Consider the following 19,675-nt stretch of genomic DNA (forward strand, 5'->3'; position numbering starts at 1 on the left):
CATTTTCAGAACTGAGAGTAGTATTATGATTAATGTTTAAGATTTCCCCCAACCTTTTACTTAGTTGTGATACCCAATTAAGTACTTTTGCAACAGTCTTTTTTTTGAGGCCAAATCATCCAATTTATTTTTCATAAAAATAACAATGCTATAAAAATGGCAATGCTTACATTTTTTTTCATTGGTTTATGTAACATTTAAAACTGCAAAAACCAGGCAGGGGCAGTTAACAGAGATCTCTGAACTGCCTGAGATAACTTCAGAATTATCTCAAAACAGAAACAAAGTTGTGCTTTTTTGGAGGGGGAGGACTATTTCTTGCATACTTGAGATCTGTACCTACTGCAGACATAAATAAAAACATCGTTGAAATGCACTGGGTTGTAGTGTTTAAGTTTCTCAAGCTGACTGTGGTACTGAATAAGAGCTAACAAAACGCAGAATCTCTATAGGAAATATTTTTCAATTGCCTGACAATAGAGACATCAGCTCAATAATAAATAAGAAACACAACAGAAGGGCATTTGGCTTACTGAATATGACAATCTAAATTACTTTTCTAGCAATAGGAAAACAATTGAGGAGCAACACAAAACAATGGCCAAATGATATAAAAAGACCATCTTAATTCAGTGTCCCTTTCCTTGTAACATTGTTAAGTAATTGTCAATTTCCCACTTTTTTTGATTATCCACCTTATATAGGTTTACCTCTGGCAACAAGAATTATCCTGAATGCCTCCATTCAGTCTTAATAAAATAATAATAGCTAACTTTTAGTGAGTGCTTAATCTGGGCCAGGCACTAAATCAATAGTTTCACATGCATTATCTTATTTGAATATCAAACAGCCTTATGAGGTTGGTGTTCCAGTAACTCCCACTTCACAAATCAGGAAACTGAGGTTTAGAAAGAAGCACTGTCTTGTTCTAGGTCACACACCAATAACCAATGCAGCTGGGATTTGACCCTAGGTCAATCTGAGCAGTTTATGCTCTTAACCTCTGAACTTCTTTAAATAGCTTCCACTCTGTATTTTCAGGAACGCTAATTATTGTTTTAATATTTGGTGAAAACAAATAATTAGAAATCAAATATACTGCAATAAATACTGTCACATATTCCAAAGAAAAGAGTAAAACTAATGTTAAGCTTAATTGCATCATTGCTCTCATTCTGAAAGAAGTGCTGACAGTACCTTGAATTAGCGACTTTCAAACTTAATTAGCATGGCACATGGGAAGCAATACATTTTATATCACGACCCAGCATATGTGGACACACACACACACACACACAAGTAAAGTTAAAACAGTTTCACAGAATACCCTCAGGACATGTAATGAGATCTGGCATTTTCTCTATTATCTTATTTCGTTTTTTGTGTTTTTTTTAGTGCTAGTTATGATCCACTAAATTTATTTCACAATTCACCAATGGTTGGAAAGCTGCAATTTTAAAAAAACATTGCTTCAAATTATTAACCAAACAGTATTTTACACAACATGATTGTTATCCTGAATTCAGCTTTTTTCTATCCAATATCTTGGCCACTGCAGTGATATTTTATTGAATCTTTAAGGTGGTCTTTATTAAGGTTGGCCACCGGTTAAGGTTCAAGGAAAAGAAAATTCTTGACTTACAGGCTTTGGGTCCAAATCAGTGCAAGTTCAGAAAGCAGTGGAAAAATGATCATGCACTGATACAGAAAAATGTACTAAAAATTTATCAAAAAGCAGATCACATTAGCACCTCATTTATGCAACATGAATATATGTTTATGTGCCCCAAATTTTTAACAGTGAAATCTCTTGATGATGAGATTGCTATAAGCTTTTTCAGCGTTTTTTTTTCCTGATAGTATATAATCGCTGTAAACAAACAAAACAAAGTAAACACAATTCAAAGGGGAGGGGGAGTAAAAAACATTTCAGTTCCGTGAGAGCCACTATTTCTTCCACGCGCTGCCAGAATCATCGCGTCGGAAAACGCTAGGAACCTTAAAGGGCCTTAGGAGCACGTGATAACGACGGCGTAATGTGACCAGATTTACACAACTGTTGCACGACAATAGTAAAATGATCGTGAACACAAAAATCTAACATTTCCGAAATAAATTCTAATCGCCAGAGGCCGGTAAAGGCCTAGGTCTGGGGGCGCGGGGCATAACGCAGGACACTGGGGGAAAGCGATTTGCGGACAGGTGGCTTCGGATCTCGGTTCCGCAGGTGCCCATGCAAGTCCCCACAGGTACAAAGCCCTAAATCCGACATCCGCAGGCCGCCCCCTCCCCAGGCCCCAGCCCAAGGCCTGGTCCGCGAGCCCCTCCGACCCAGGGCCCCCCACCGAATCTCAAGGCAGCCTGCGCACCACCCCCACCCCACGCCCAGCCACCTCGACCCGGGCCCGGAGACGCCGGCCCCGCTCACGCAGGAGGAGCAGAAAGGGACTCGGGGTGAGGGGAAGTCGAGGACCTGCGAGGTGGGCGCGGGAGCCCGCCGAGCCGTCCGCGCGTCCGTCGGAAGAAAGCAGTCGTCCCGGGCACGGGTCAACACCCCGCCGCGCGCACAGAGCCCGCGGGCGTCGTCCGGACTGCGCGCCACCTGGCCCCGCCCCCCCTGCGCTCGCCCCGCCCCCACCTCGCCCCGCCGCCGTTCTCACCTCGGCTGAGGCAGCACGGGTTCCCTGCGGACCTGCGTGGGGGCTGAGGACCCGCGGAGTGGGCTCTCTTCTTATTCCAGATCCCCGGCGGTGCCTGGTTTCCGGACCGTCCAGAGCGCCTCGGCTGCCCGCCGCCCGCAGAGCCAGAAATTCGAGCCACCGTCTCTCCCGCCAGCGCGGGAGCAGAAGAGCGAGAGCGTCACTCGCAGGGCCCGGGCTCTAGTCACGGCTCAGCCCACGTAGACATCCGCGGGGAATGTAGCGCTGCAGCCCTCATTGAGGTTTGACGTCAGGCAAGGTGCGAAATCAGGGGCCCCTCTGACGCAGGAGCCCGGGGACCGCCCCTTGCCCACCCCCCCCACCCCCTGCGGCAGAGTCCCCTCCCTCCCGCCTCACTCTCCCCTCCTCAACATCTTCAAAGCGAGCACTTCCTCCAGGGTCAGGGCCCCAGTCCCGAGCTTATAAAATCAAACCTGTTCCAACCCAAGTGACTAGGCTCATAGCGCAGGATAGACATCAACGTTTTAGCGTTTGAGGGTCCACACAGAAATTGCTTGCCAATTCAAAGCCACAAAGGAACTGTAGAAAAGCAAATGGGACTGAGAGCTAGTCGTTCGCGCTGTTTTCCTGTTTGCCGCATGAGCTGCATCGAACAAAAGCTGCTGTTTAATGAGCTCTTACTTTGTGCTAGGCACAGTATTTAAGGTTTATATATGTATTCCTGCCTTTCATATTCAGGGCAACCCTTTACAGGCTCTTAAGCGGAATCTATAATTTCCCTTTGACAAATGAGAAAACTGAGGTTTAAGGAACTTAGGTATTCAGAGACCTGCACTGCACATGAAAGGGTGACGAATATTAACCAGAATCCACTCAGTCATACAATTGTATTATGTACTACGCACTACGAATATAGTGGTGTGTAAAAACAGTTTTGTGTATGAGGGATACAAACCTACACATCAATCACAGTACTGAATATATCATAATAATCTGTGATAAGGAAAATAATCATACCTAAAATGAAGAGGGCCCTGATTGGAGAGCTTATGTCTTATGTAAAAATAATTTTAGAATGAACTACTTTGCTCTTTGGCTATTGCTATAAGCGTCATTACATGTTTTTGGTAACCTTGTGGCGTTGCCCCCCTTTTTAAAACTTGTCCATTCCTTTGGCATCCATAGTTTCCATTCCTTCTGTGTTTCTCAGCTCTTGCTTTCCCGACTACATCTTTCCCCCCCCCTTTAAACCTGGGCTATTGCAGCTGTTTATTTATAACCCCCTTCAGATTTTTTAACACACCAAAAAGTACTGATTTCTTTTAGTCAAGCCTTCTCCAAATCTCAACCTTGAAATTGGTGAAAGAAAAGCCATTACACATTAACCCAGCCACCATGGTATTTCACAGGTGCTAAGACATGCATTTTTCACTCTTTAACGTCTCTGAAATTAGGGTGTATTTTACAAACTGGTCTCTTAATATTATTGGCAAGGTGGCTGTATTACCCTAGTTGCCATTACCTCCACTTACAAGCTTGAAAGTAGCTGTTCACATTGTCCTTATTTTAGCTGAGTTAAGTGCATTGTTTAATAAAACCCACAACCCTAAGAGGAGGGAATTAACAGGCATAGGAGTCTCTCAGACTTAAAGTTTTCCTTAGGAAAAGAGAGAAGATTTTCCCAAAATCAAAAAGATTTCTCCAGCACTTACAGAAAAGAGATATGGGGCTAGCTACAAGCTATTAGATTATGGGAGCTCTGAATTACTCACCAGCTACATTAATTCTTAATGTACTTTGGAAGCCTATATCTGAACAGTTAAATTGTGAGCCTAACAACCCCCCACACAAAAAAGTGAAATGACTTAGCTATTATCCCTCATGGTGTGGTTGGTCAGTCACAACTGCTCTAAGTTTTAGTTTAAAAACTCATTGAAGACGGAAAATAAATCCTGGATGTTACCTGAAGACCATCCATTGACATTTTCTGGATAGACCAAGAAAGCGCAGGCATCCAACATTGTAAATCAACTATAATTCAATTTAAAAAAAAAAAAAAAAAAGCACTTGAGGAATAGAATCGCTACTTGGGAAAAAGTCCTGGATTCCATAGTGAGGCACTCTTTGAAGACTTGGTGCACCACCACCGCTTTTGGTAGCACAGGAGACAATGCTGAACAGAAAACCACAGCCATCGACAACTGATTCAAAAAGTGATTTAGAAAAGTTGGTTCTGAATGTGAAGAAATTTTTGGAACACCATAACCAATTTTACTTATATTTCCCTTTTTTATTCATGTGCAAGATTGATACATAATATGTACCTAAGTCTGAAAGTATTCTTTCACTACGTATGAAATCAAATTACTAAATTGCAGGAAACCATTGCATTTTAGTTTAGTGGGCAGTATTTTTTTTCCAGCATGATACTACCACGGAAAATTAGAGGAAGTGCCATCCTGCATCAGATTAGCAGTCTTTCCAGACTAGATTTCTGTCTAGTGGCAATAGGTACATTTTTGGCAGACCTTAATTATCTTTAAGCTCTAAAATGTATAATTCCCCCCATCCTTTATTAATCTCTTATAGATCTAAACTCATTCATTCAGCAAATATTTATTTAAAGGACACTAGGAATCAAGGTTGGAATTGGATGTACCCCATTCCCTCCCCGGGGAAAAATGATCCTATGTACGTGTTATTTCATATTCTTCTTTCTTCAAAGGAAGAATGAAAACTTCTCTTTTATGTCCAGAAATCATTCCAATAATGCCTGTATTTTATAAGCTGTGTAAGCTAACACTAGGCTAATGTCTTAAGGAAAAAGGCTAAAGGGAAAACCTAGATCTCATTCCTGAGTCATAAAAGAATTTAAACTCCATCAGTTTCGAGTTTGGATTATTTTTCCCCAAAATTCTATTATTGTGCCTGTCTACCAATTCACAGTCAGGTGAGAACATTATGAAGCTTTTATCCATTAGCCTGGCGTTGCACCTCTTTAAAGGGTATAATGTCATCTTTAAGAGAAAAGAATTTACTGATATGCCCCATCCAAATCATGATTTTAAAATTAATGAGAATGGTCACAAAATACCTCCATTCATTTTATCTTGTTCTTGATTCCTTCCTGTAAAATAGTTCCCATCCTTGATAAAAATTTCATTCTAAAGAAGAAGGAAGGATGAGGGAAGGAGAGTAATGCTGACATCTTCATCTTATTGATTGCTGCAAACAGAAAACACAGAGGCTTGTGAAAAGGGAATGAAAGTTAAAGTATATAGCTTAAAGTTGCAGAGGTATGTGGTGGACCTAGGAGAACGCAGGTGGGGAGGAGAGTGCAGGGGACATTGTGCAGATGAGTTAAATCCTCATGCACCATGTAAGAATTGAATGTACAGTTGACCCTTAACCAACACAGGTTTGAGCTGCTGATGGAGTGGAGTCGGCTCCCCTAACTCCCATGTTGTTCAAGATTCAACTGTAAAATGTCTAAAGTCGGCAAATCACTAAATGGCAATAAAAACCTATTTCTAAATAAGCATACCGATGATCCACTAGAATTAAAAACAATTTTTTTTTTTTTTTTTTTTACCAGTTGCTTCTGCTTGTCAGGAAAAGGCACGGCAGGAAGGCAATCAACTAACTTCTAACAGAATAACATTTTCCACCACATCTATTTAAAATAATGCGCGATGAGATTTAATTCTGTTATAGTCTTCCCATCCTATTCTTCTTTCAATCTGGTCAGATCAACTCTTTACCACTTTTATATTCTGTGGATACACCTATAATACACCTGTAAGACACCTTCATACAAAGCTGGGACATAATTTAGCATGGTTTGTTTGCAATAATTATTGGCCAGTTTTTACCATATTCTACTCCTTTCTTTTTTTCTTTCTCTCGTTCTCCTCTTTTGCTTCTGCCTGCCTATTTTTTCTTTTCCTTTCTTTTTTCTTGCTAGCCGAAATACAAGTTGTAGCCTTCCAAAATAGTGGTTTTAACTTCTAGTGATGATCAGGACCGAAAATGTTTTTAACCTAACACTTGTTCCTACCTTTAACTCAAAAGTTATTGCAAAGCTCATGTTCTCTGGGGTTTTCACTTGAAATTAATACTGCCTTCTTATATGATGACGTCATCAAGATGAGAACTATATTATTGAACCTTTTCCTCTATTTAAGTTCCCAGATGTTTTCACTGGTTGACTTGCAACAATACAGAAGAATATGCCATTGGAATACAGTTACTGTAAGGAAGAGTTAAGAGACTCATGTGAATTTCATAGGCTCTTTTTAAAAATTCATTAATCATTTTCAAATATTATTTGGAAAGAGATCCAGATTGTATTAAGTGAAAAAAGCAAAGTATAATAATTTTTTGTGTAAGAAAAGGAGAACTAGGATGTAAATTTATAATAGTATTTTCACAAAGAAACCTAAATGAAACTCAGGAGATGAATAAAATCAGTTATGGCAGAGGTGAGGTTGTGAGTAATGTGGAAGATTAAGGTGAGGAGAGTGAAAATTATCGTTGCACTTACTAAGTTATGGTTTATGGGTCTTCTGAATTTTTTCTATTTAAAATTTTAGTTAAATTAAAATTTAAACTAAAAAATATAGTCAGTGGGGAAATGAAGTTTTTGATGATGGACTCTGGAGTAGGAGCCTGACTCAGAAACTTCTGGAGAAAAGGATGCAGGGATGAAAAGTGACATTCTTGGAAAGACTATCTGTGGGTATTTGCTACTAAATGGACCTCAGAACCCTTTGTACATGACCATACAATGAGTAACAAATTGGAGTCTTTTTTTTTTTCCCCTCCAGAAACTGAGGAGCTGCTTCCCCACCTGAACCTGGACCTGCCTGAACAGTTTGTCCAGACCGCCACGGGCCTGAGAGCAGACAGAACATCCGTTGCCTGACAGCCCTGCATGAGGCTTCCCAGCATCAAAATAGATTATCCAGGGTACATAGGACTTAACAACTTTTCAAAAATGATTTTGGCTCACTGTCGTAGAGGACCATGCTGCAGGCAGCGTTACCCCAGCCCAGGAGTTCGCTGCTAAAGAGGACTTAGCATCCTACTCAAGCTCTTCTTCAACATGATCCCTTGGACTCAACACAGCTGTGTTGCTTTACACTTACAGCAGCCTCCCTTACTCCTCCTCCAAACTTCTCTGGGATTGTTTACAACAGTATCACCCACTGGATGTCTGTTTCCTTAAGCCAGCAGTTTGCTTCACCCAGGATCCTGCTACGTTCTATCCTGCCTGCACACTGTAAGTTATAAACCTCTCAAACTTTTGATAATTTTATTAATAGGTATATTACTGATCAATTTCCTGTTTGTTTGCCTCTTAAAATAGTGTAGTAATGTAGTTCCCTACTGTTACATTTATTTTATTGTATTTTATTTCATTGGGGTGAGAACATTTAATGAGATCTACCCTCTTAACTGATAGATATACAAGACTGCATTGCTATCTGTAGGCACAATGTTGCACATCAGGTCTCTAGAACATGTTCAACTTGGGTAACTCCTGTGGCTAAGGTATCTTCCATTCATTACCGCCAAAGCCTTTAAGAAATGCTTGAGCCACACAGGGTCAATTGTATTAACTATACTATCTTACTCTCTGTACTCCTTTTTTTTTTATTAATGGAGGTACTGAGGATTGAACCCAGGACCTCATGCATGCTAAGCATGCGCTCTGCCACTGAGCTATCCCCTCCCTCCTTATTCTCTGTACTCCTGATGGAATTTGTTTGTTTGTTTGTTTGCTTGCTTGCTTGCTTGTTTTTTCTTTAAGGTGTGCACTTTATTGAACTGGTCTCAAGTCAGTGTACAGGTAAGCCCTGGCTGCCTCCACACTTCAGCCTGCTCCCAGGGGGACCAAAAGCCTTCATACATCTCAAGTTGGGGGACAAAAAGAGGGGCCGTGATGGCTGACCATTCGAAATAAAATAAACAAAAACAAGTATTAAGGCAAACTTTTTTAATATTTTGGAGTACATAATTTACACAAAAATAATGCTATCACCCTCCCCTGTGTGGACTCAGGCGAGGACTGGCCCTTCTCCTTAGAGAAGCGGGTGGCTTTGGGGAAGGCAAGGGACTTCCTGTAACAATACATCTCATGATATTTGGAATGACTATTGAAAAATAAAATGTACAAAGTCCTCAGCCAGACTGTAGAACTTTAAGGATGCTTGACCCAACTGACTGCTGTCACCTTCACCATTCCAGTTTTTAAATCCTGAGTCAAGCGCCAAAAATAAATAAATTTATGTATTTTTTAAAAACCACAAAAACCAAATAAAGCCATGCCAATTTCACCTCATTTTCTGCGCAAGTTAGTTTTTGTCAAGAAAAGGGTGGAATATAACTAAGTCCACCTAGAAGCATTTGCGGTGGGCAGTGGAAGGGCCGGACTCGTTGTACTCCTGCTTGCTGACCCACATCTGCTGGAAGGTGGACAATGAGGCCAGGATGGAGCTGCAGATTCACATGGAGTACTTGCGCTGGGGAGGAGGGGAAGTGCAGGGAGCCAAGGCAGTGAACTCCTTCTGCATCCCGTCGGCGATGCTAGGATTCATGGTGGTCCCACCAGATAGCATCGTGTTGGCATAGAGGTCCTTGCAGACATTGACGTCACATTTCACGATGGAGTTGAAGGTAGTCTCGTGGTTGCCAGAGGAGGGTCCATGCCCAGGAATGAAGGCTGGAAGAGAACTTCAGGGCAGCAGAAGCGCTCGTTGCCGGTGGTGATGAACTGATCGTCAGGCAGCTCGTAGCTCTTCTCCAGGGAGGCGCTGCAGGTGGCGGTGGCCATCTCCTGCTGGAAGTCCCGGGCAACACGGCCGAGCTTCTCCTCGGTGTCACGTGTAATTTCCCACTCAGCTGTGGTGATGAACCTGTAGCCACGCTTCGTGTGGCTCTTCGTGAGGTAGTCCGTCAGGTCCTGGCCAGCCGGTCCAGATGCACGATGGTGTGGGGGATGGCTTACACCTCGTAGATGGGCACAGTGTGAGTGACCGCATCACCAGGAATCCATCATGATGCCAGTGGTGCGGCGAGAGGAGTACAGGGACAGCACAGCCTGGATAGCCACGTACATGGCTGGGGTGTTGAAAGTCCCGAACATGATCTGGGTCATCTTCTCATGGTTGGCCTTGGGGTTCAGCAGGGCCTTGGTCAGCAGCATGGGGTGCTCCTCAGGGGCCACATGCAGCTTGTTGTAGAAGGTGTGGTGTCAGATCTTCTCCATGTCCTCCCAGTTGGTGATGATGTTCGATGTGGTACTTGAGGGTCAGGATGCCTCTCTTGCTCTGGGCCTCGTCACCCACATAGGAATCCATCTGGCCCATGCCCACCATGATGCCCTAGTGCTGAGGGTGCCCCACGATGGAGGGGAAGACGGCCCGGGGATCATCGTTGCCTGCGAAGCCGGCCTTGCACATGCTGGAGCCGTCATCGACCATGAGCGCAGCAATATCGTCATTCAGGTGAACTGTCAGGAGAGCAGGGCTGTGAGCCGCCCCCACCCTTCTGGTGGAATTTGGAGCCTTTGGATATGGGAACCCATCCGCCTGGATTAACTAAATCCAAGAGATAACAAACAATTTATCTGCCAAAAAAAAAAAAAACTTTGATATGCAAGCAAACCAATTCAGAGTCATACCCCCTACCTGGACAGATTCTTTTATCAGATCTCTACATTCCAGGACTCTATCCCCTGCCCTAATCACTTCAGGGCCAAGTGCAAGACTACTGGGGGCTAACCGTATGGTTCAGGGTCCCTAGGAACTGTTCAAACTCTCCCATCATAGTTTCTGCCCTGCTTACCTTGCCAATACTTCCAGAGAAAACCTCCAGAAAGGCCCTCACCCCACCTTTCTGCTGATCCTGCAGATTACCTCCCCTGGTGGCCCTGTTCTAGGGAACTGTGCAATTAATACAGAATCTCTTCCTTCATCACCATCCTTTTTGTTGTATATGTGTCTTACTGTTTATGCTCAAAACAAATCCAGGGTAGGTTTTTAGAACAACTGGCACTGAGTGGCAGAGTGGTCTCACCAGAAGGAGGTGGTAAATTCTTGAACTGCTTGGCCGGCTTGCTGCTTGATGGTTACGGCATTGTGTTGGTTTTTTCAGCTGTTGCCATGATCTCCCAGCCTAAAATTAGGGAGCTCAAGAAGTTGAGTCCTCCTCCAGCTGCTCCCGAGAGTGCTGAGAAGAGCTGCCGAGCCCAGCACAGCTTCGCAAGGAGCCACGAAGTGAGTTTAATGGTATCGTGTGCGCAGTGAGTATAGTGCTACTTACGCAGTTTGGTCTGGCCAAGCCGTGTTTCAGTGTTGTAGTCCTGTGCGACAGTAAAGAAGATTATTCAATGATGCTTGCGAAAACGAGAAGACAGGCATTATACAGGACCATAGCAATAGGGACAGGGGCCTCTCCAACTGGGACTTCACAGTAAGGGAGAGACTGCACTTAGCTCACGAAACAGTATGGGCAAATGGGAATTTACAGTGGATGGGAAACTACTAAGAGGAAACATCAGGGATAAAAGCTCTGGTGGAACCAACCTGATAGGATTCTTGCCAAAGAGAGGTCAGGGTAATCAGATACTACCTGGAGGGGTGGAGAAGCATGAGGAACCTGATGAGATATCCAAAGAGATCAGAAATGAAAGAGGGGGTTGTTCTAGTGAAACTGACATAGCAGGATTCTTGCTGTAACAAGATTGTTCAAGTAAGTGCCTGGATGAGCCTAGGAGAAGGTTCAAGAGCCTGTCTAAAGTATAGTGAAAAAAGAATCCTTGTCAGCGAAAAGTGACTCGGAATTGTGCTAAAATACACCTGACTGTGACCCTGAGGTCCAGTGCTGAGGTACAGCACCACATACACTGCATGGTACAGTTCCATGTATGATGCAATGGATGGTGCTTACACAGGCTTATTCAGGATCATAGCAATATGTATGAGGACCTCCGAGTGGGACATAACAGTAAGGGGACTGGGCTCAACTCTGAACACAGTGTGGGCAGTTATGACAACAGAAATATGACTTAATAAATAAGTTTAGTTTAAACCACTAAGTTTGTGGCAATGAGTTACACAGCAACAGAAAACTATTACAGTAACCATTGTGCATTTAATTATTATACTTATTACCCCAAATACACTAATACACTGTCCATATAGATTTTTTAAATAGGCAAATGAGATTACATCAAACTTTAAAAGTATTAAGCATCTAGAAAACAACAGAGCAAAAGGCAGCTTGTAGAATGGGAGAAAGTAATTGTAAATTATATATCTGATAAGGGCTTCTCATGCAGAATATTGAACAAACTTCTACAACTCAAAGAACAAAACAAATAACCCGATTAAAAATGAGGTAGCGATTGAATAGGCATTTCCCCAAAGAAAGTAGAGAAATGTCCAGCAAACATGCTCAACATCACTAATCATCAGGAAACTGCAAATCACAACCACAGCGATATATCATTACCTCACAGGTATCAGAATGACCACTATCAAAAGAATAGAAAACAACAATTGTTGCTGGGGAGTGGAGGGTATAGCTCAGCATAGAGTGTGTGCTTAGCATGCGCGAGGTCCTGGGTTCGATCCCCAGTACCTTCATTAAAAAGTAAATAACTAGATAAATCTAATTACCTTCTCACCCCCCCCCAAAAAAAGTTTTAAAAAAAGATTTGTTTTTTTAAAAAGAGAGAAGCAAACAATTGCTGCTAAGGAAGTGGAGAAGTTAAACTCAAGAGCACTTGCTGTGACTGTAAATAGTGTAACCATTACAGAGGTCCCTCAAAAATATGAAAAGAGAGAATACCTTTTCACCCAGTAATCCCACTCCTGGACATTTGTGCAAAAGTGCTCGAAGTGTTATCTCAAAGAGATACTTAGACCCCCGTGTTTGTCACAACATATTCACAATGGTCAAAGTCAGAACCAACCCAAATGTCCGTCAATAGATGAATGGAGAAAGAAAACGGTGTATATACATATAATAGAATATTACCCAGCCTAAAGAAAAATAAACATTACACGCTACTGCATGAATGAATATCAAGGACATTATGCTAAGGGAATAAGCCAGTCAAAAGAGAGACAAATACTATAGAATCCCATGGAGGTGAAGAATGACGAACCTGATCAGATATCCAGGGAGATCAGGTTCTTGTGAAATGGACTTAGCGGGGCTTTTGCTAAAACTAAATTTAATAAAGTCCACAGATAAGACTAGGAGGTTCAGGGATCTGCTTAAAGTTAATGAAGCAGAGTGTTCACCACCAGAAGGTGCTTCCCTAAGGCCCCAAGTACCGGGTTTGGTACCAAAGTAGGGTACCTTAACGCCTTTGGTATTAACGTAAGGATCGAAAGTTCTGTCGCTTGTAGGATGCTGCTTACAGAGGAGAAGCTCACGGCACCAATGCCAACGCAGTACAGTTCATCGACTCCATGCTGTGTATGGTGTATGGTGTTGCTATAGAGGAGAATATTCAATGATGCTTGTTAAAGTGGCAGGACATGCTTTATTCAGAAACATACCAGTAGTACAAGGACTTCTCTAATGGGACTTCGCAGTGGAGAGGCTGCTTAACTCCAAATACAGTATGACCAAGTGCTAATTTATAGCCAAGGAGCAGGGTTGCAGACAGAAGATGGAAAATGACTAAGGGGAAACATCAGGGGAAAGGGGCTATCTAGTTAAACAAACCTAATGGGATTTTTGCTGAAGATGGGCCAGCGAGAATGGCGAAGGATGACAAAGCCGGTCAGGTATTCAGGGTGAGCAGAAACAAAGAATGGAAGGTTCTGGTGAGACTGAATTAGGTAAGTTCTTGCCAAAACAGGATTTTACAAGAAAGAGCACAGATGAGCCTGGGAGAAGGTTCAGGAGTCTGAGGAATTTTGGTGAATCAAATGTCCACGTGTGGATGAATGAAGAGACAAAAATGGGGTATATTCATAAAATGGACTATTATGCAGCCTTAAGAAAAAGAGCCTGTCTTATGGTCCTACATGAACAGACACAAGGAATTTGTGTTAAGTGAAATATGATAGTCACTAAAAATGTATTGGATGTTCTCACTCATATACAGTATCTAAAGTAGTCAAAATCATAGACAAAAGTGAAATGGAGGTTACCAAGGCATGGTGCAAGAATAGAGGAGATAGTGTTTATTGCCAGTCCTTTTTAAACCCTTCCAAAAAATGAGTGTGAATGAGAACAACCATTTTAGAAAACACTATGGAGTTTCCATAAAAAATAAAAAGTAGGACTGACGAACGATCCAGCAGTCCCACTTCTGGGCATATATCCATAGGAAATGCTATCTCACAAAATCAGATCTGCACTCCAAAGTTAATTGAAGCATTATTCACAGTAGGCAAGAGATGAAGACAGCCTAAGTATTCACCGACAAATGGGTGGATGAGCAAAATATAATGTATAGATATGTACAGTAGAATATTATTCAGCCTTTAAAGAAATAGTAAGTACTGTCATTTGCTGCAACGTGGATGAAACGGAAGGACATTATGCTACTGAAATATGCCAGACACAGAAAGACAAATTCTGTGTGATCTTACCCCTATGTGGAATCTAAAAAAGTCTAGGTCATAGGAGTTGAGAGTAGAACAGGGGTTGCCAGAGGCTGAGGCTGGCAGAAATGGGAAGAAGTTGGTCAAAGGGAACAAAATTTGAGTTATAAGATGAGTATATTCAGAGCAGCCAAGATGACAGAGTAAACGGGTGCTCTTAGCTCACCCTCTCCCACAAGACACCGAGAGAGACATCCACGGACCCACCCATTCACTCAGAACACCTGCTGAACTCTGACAGAACATCGCCTTCTTCAAAAGTCAAAATTTGTGGACTTGCAGGTACTAACCACTATATATAAAATACATAAACAACACGTTTATAGCACAGAGAACTATATTCAGTATCTTGTATTAGTCTATAATGGAAAAGAATACAAAAAGGAGTGTATATATGTGTAACTGAAGCACTATGCCGTAGAGCGGGCACTAATACATTGTAAATCAGCTGTACTTCCGCTGAGAAAATAAAAACAAAAAATAAGAAAAACATAGGCATAAAATTGAATACTGCATCCCATTAGTCTACATTCTTTACAGTCAACAATTGATCTTTTGTAAAAACTAATGAATTATGAACCAAAAGAAAAAGACTACATAACACCTAATTGACAGACATGGACTGTCTTAAGTGCTGCCATTTATCAGTGAGCAGATGTTTCATACTCATAATCCATTGGCAAGGTAAAATGGACCGCTCTACAGCTTGCCTAGATGTGGACCCAGTCCCTCGGAGTTTAAGGATGCCGGAGAGCAAGGCTGCTGCTCAAAGCAGGCCAGAGGGGGCTCACTGTGTATCAGGTGAACACCCAGTGGATGAAAATGTTGGGGAAGAGGAGAGGATAGAGACTGAGAAACTTTACTAGATTAGAGAGAACTCAAACTATCCTTAAGGATTTTATATAAAAGAAAATAAATGGGACAGTAACTTCAATGAGTCTGTGAGGTGAGCTCTGAGCTCTGGCTCACCGCCTGGGGGAAGTGACAATCAGCTGGCCTGGCACGAGCCCCAAGACTCATGATGCACTAAGATCCTCAGACTCTCCGTGGTCAGATTTTACACAGCTGGGAAACACCCCCAAAGCCAAAACAAACGAACAAACAAGCAAACAAAAAACCTATGCAAACTCTAGATTTTACACAACGGGAAAACAACCCTAAAGCTAAAGAATTATTCAGATTCTCCAATGATTAAGTCGTGTGGTGGTGGTGTTTTTATGAGACCTGTCATCATCCTCTTCAGCTTGAGTAATAGTTATTCATATATTTGCCAGTGTTTTTTTTTCCATTAATTTTGAATTAGAGTTTTCAAAGCTCGGTCTGATGTTACCATCCTCTGTCACCAAGGATTCCAGTCAAATATATACTTTATTCAATGAATCCTTCCAGGTCCCAGAGACAGGAGGCACAGTGGGGTACAATATGCAGGGCTACATGGAACATCACTGAAGTGGTCAGGAGGCAGGAGACAAGGGCACTAGGGGAGCTCACGTTTCAGTCCTTATCAAGGTTTTTTTGCAGCCTGTCAGGAAGCACCCTACCTTACCTGGGGTACCATCAGGCCTCATAAGATCGCTGCTCTCTTGTTCTCTGTCCACTGCCTGCTGGACCCAGTCCTGCCTCATCCATACCTTATGCCCGTCATTGCCTCCTGATCCTAAGCTGAAAGATTTTTTTTAATACAGTGATTTTATTAAATTGATTTGGACATACTGTGGGTCAAACATTTTCCGAAGATAACAATTATAGACTTTAAAGCTCAACATAAAACTAGTAGCTTTAGAAATGTTACTCACATTCCCCAGCAACAGCATGATAAAATAATTCAACTATGTTGAAATATAGAACTCTGGGATGAACTGGAAACTAGTTCTGGCGCTGCTGGGGTATTAGGCACTTCCAAGTAAGGAGTGGAGGTGCCCCAGGCTGCAGACTAGGCACACCGACCCTACCTCTGTTCAGGGGAAACGAACCGACTTCCCCGATGCTAAAATTGTTTCCCGATTCTTTCTAAGAAATCATGCAATTTACTTTGTCTCCCTTACCGCTTTTTATGCTAAACAACCCACAAACATTCAACAGTTTTAACCAGGGAGGACATAACGGGTCCATAATCCCAGAAGAATGGACAGAGTCTCCAAAGTTCCTCCAGAAAGACAGGAAGATCATTGAGGTTAAGAGGAATGTAGCAGCCTGTAAAACGCCCTGATTGTTATCACCTTGTCTGTTCCATCCAGTTTTCTATAAAACCTCAAGACCCTAAGCCTAGGATGGATTCACGGTCTCTAAGGCATGATCCTCCTGCAAAGCAATAAAGCTGTTCTTTTCTAAACATCCCAAACTCTACCTCCAAGTCTGAATCCATTTTCAGGGTCCAGAGGCCGGTTTTGCAGCAAGAGGTGCACCTCCCACCTCATGCACCTCCCAGCCGTGTGCCTCCCGGCGCCTAAGTTGAAAGTTTAATCAGTAACTACCTACGTGGTTGGCTGGACCCCCAACTAACAATTGTTCCAGCCTTCAGACCAGAACGGCCCCTGTATGTTCGGTCCTCCACAGGAAATAGCGGCCCGCTCGACAGTTATTAATCCAAAGAGTTGTTGGGGGACACCTTCCAGCAGGCCCCTCACGAACATGGAGCCCTTCCGATGTCAGGCCCACTGTAACTGATTGCCTCTTCCTCCCCTGGGTAGCCAAGATCGCTGCCTTTCTCTGCCTGCTCACTGAATATGCAGCGGGGTTTCTCTCCAGGGCCTTAACCTCTGATTTGTATGAGTCCCTGTCCGATAAATTGTTGGTCTCTGACTCTGGGTTCCTTTTTCAGCCTCAAGACTTGGAAGTTGCAAGAATATGTCAATGAAATAAAATGCAAACCTAAAAGTTGAGAGTTACGTTTTATTCTGTGAACATTTCTGAGGACTCAAAACCTATCAATCACTCTGATGGACTGTTCCGAAGAGGTAAGGGAGGCCAGGTTATATGACTTTTTTGTTCACAGACAGCAAGACTGTGGTTCCTGCGCTGAGCCGTCCCATGCCGGGCCGCACAGTGCCGGGCCATGCCGCGCTGGGCCATGCCGCACTGGGCCAGCCAGTGCCACTCCGTGCCGCGCTGTTTCAAGCCGTGCCGTGCCGCGCAGTGCCAGGCTGTGCCAGGCCGTGCTATACTGTGCCATGGCCCGCCGTGCCGGGCTGCTCAGTGCCGGGTCATGCCGCGCTGGGCCATGCCGCGCCGCGCTAGGTGGTGCTGCACCCTGCTGGGCAGTGCCGAGCGATGCTTGTGTCGCACCACGCCAAGTCTGCATTCTGTAGTGCAACAAGGAACCTCTGATACCTGAACCCGTTGCTTGATACTATGACTCCTCTTTGCCTGGCAAAGCAATAAAGCTGTTATTTTCTAATCTTGCCAAACTGCCTGCGAGTCTCATTCCATTTTTGAGGTAGAGAGGCCAGTTTCGTGCCAACAACCTAGGCACCCAACATGGGGCTCGAAACTCCTTTCCTCTCTCCTACCTCTGGACACCTTGGCTTGATGTGACTCTCTAAGGGCAGCCCCTGTGTCACCTCCCTTGGAACGGCGGAGAGTCGGTGTAGCCCAGCAACGCCAGATCACCGGGCAATCCGGAACGGGAGAGGCGGGGATCTGGGTCCCAGGCACTTGGGTTGCCATAACCAATGGACCAGGCTTAAGGCAGGAGGATGGAAACAGAGAACAAGCCCAGCAGCTGCCAAAGCCCTTTTAGCTTTGGGGCTCAGTTCCTTCACCCTCTCAACCTCGGTCAGGACCTCCAGCTGCTCAAAAACTTGGGACTGAAAAGAATGCCGCTAGTGATGCCGAGACTCCTCAGCCAAGACTAGGTTGAGTTTCCTGATGAGATCAAGGTCCCTTTGACCCTATCTGGAAGTACCTAAGGCAGGGGAGTCCCGGGGTTGATGGGGCTCTCTCCTGGAGAGAGTTCCCGTTTGATAGGCACCGAATGGATAGCAGTCATGCACTTAGTGAAACTAGGAGGCTGTTGTTTTGACTTTGAATTTTGATTTGTACCTGCTTTGAATTTTGAGGCTTCCGTTTGCTGGCTGAGGATTGAATTTTGTGTTGTGTGCACACGAAAGATCAAAATGGGCGGTACTGTTTCAATTTCATCAGACTATCATCTGGGAAAAATCTTGACAGACTCCTCAAACTCCAGTTAGTTATCAACTTCAATGCGGTTGAGATGCAAATGTTATGTCTGGTCTTCTCCAGGAACCCTGAAGGAAAAAATGTAATGAAAGCAGCACCCAGCTCAAAATTAGATAACCAAGTCCTATGGTTTTCTCCCTGTCTCCCGAACCCAAAAAAGGTCCAAATTTCAAGGCATCCTAATAGGGAAAGATAACCTGATATCCTCTCCCATGAGATTCTGCCACTTACCAGAGATGTCTTAAAGATCAGGACCTTTTCTTTCTTTCACAACAGAATCAAAAGCACAGTGGGCCAACCATGCCAGATCCTGCAGCAAGCGCTCAGGACAGTCTATGAGGCAAAGTTGCTCAGGCAGTGCTGGAGAGGATCCCAATGCTGCCACCAGCCAGGAGCCTATACGTCAAGGGTGAGATGCTCACTTAGGACAGCTTCCCCTTAGTAGTCACCCACATTTTTACCGAACCAAACTTGTGTCCTCTTGCCCGCTGCGCGGCAAAGCCAATGTACTGCTGACACCGGACCGAGGTGGAGGAAAATACAGCATTTATTCCAAGGCCAAATGAGGAAAACTCTTGCTCAGAAGACCCAAATCCCCCGATAGCTTTCAGGGCAACATTTAGGGTGAGGTTGCAGCTCATGGACTTTCTTCTGATTGGTTGGAGGTGAGGTTACAGGATGATGTTTCAGGAATCTTAATCATCAACCTTCTGGTTGCAACTAGTCTGCGCTCTAGCCATGGTCAGCATGTCGTCACAGCCACCACCTGGGAAGGGGTCTCAGTTCCTGCAGCACAGACTCAGAGATATGCAGCAGATTGTGATGTATATCCCCTTTAGGAGGAACTAGGATTCTGTTTTATCACTGAACTATTGTTTAAGCTATCACTCCTTTTCTTACATAAATGCTTTTCCTTTGATTTTGCATTTCCTCAATTCTCTAATTACTAACTGTTGGACTCTGCTTTTTAGAACTGGGGAAGGCCTAGCAGGCTGAAGTCTTTTTTCTACAAACAAGAAATGGGAGCCATAGAGGGGTATTGTACCCGAGAAGGCCCCGCAGGGTCCTGCTCTGTGTCAGCCCCCACTTTTCTTTGATACTTCTCAGTCCCATGGAAGACAGGGGTTGGACAGGAAAAGAAATAAAGTTTTAGATAGATTGATCAAACTCAGCCAGCTCTGTTTACAAGGCTGCATGGTTCATTTG

General features: G+C 43.6%; 1 protein-coding gene and 1 pseudogene across 1 annotated transcript in view; both read right to left on the reverse strand.

Annotated features, from left to right (window-relative positions):
* The window catches only part of ZDBF2 (zinc finger DBF-type containing 2), a 31,092-nt gene extending 28,185 nt beyond the window's left edge, over positions 1–2,907 (reverse strand). Inside the window, 1 exon segment of the mRNA XM_032479994.1 lies at positions 2,661–2,907. The gene's annotated coding sequence lies outside the window, so the exon portion shown is untranslated.
* A 6,017-nt stretch (positions 2,908–8,924) lies between these two features.
* On the reverse strand, positions 8,925–10,477 carry LOC102511147 (annotated as a pseudogene).
* Positions 10,478–19,675: the final 9,198 nt, after the last annotated feature.

Source organism: Camelus ferus, chromosome 5 (assembly GCF_009834535.1).
Source record: "Camelus ferus isolate YT-003-E chromosome 5, BCGSAC_Cfer_1.0, whole genome shotgun sequence".
Taxonomy (NCBI): Eukaryota; Metazoa; Chordata; class Mammalia; order Artiodactyla; family Camelidae; genus Camelus; species Camelus ferus.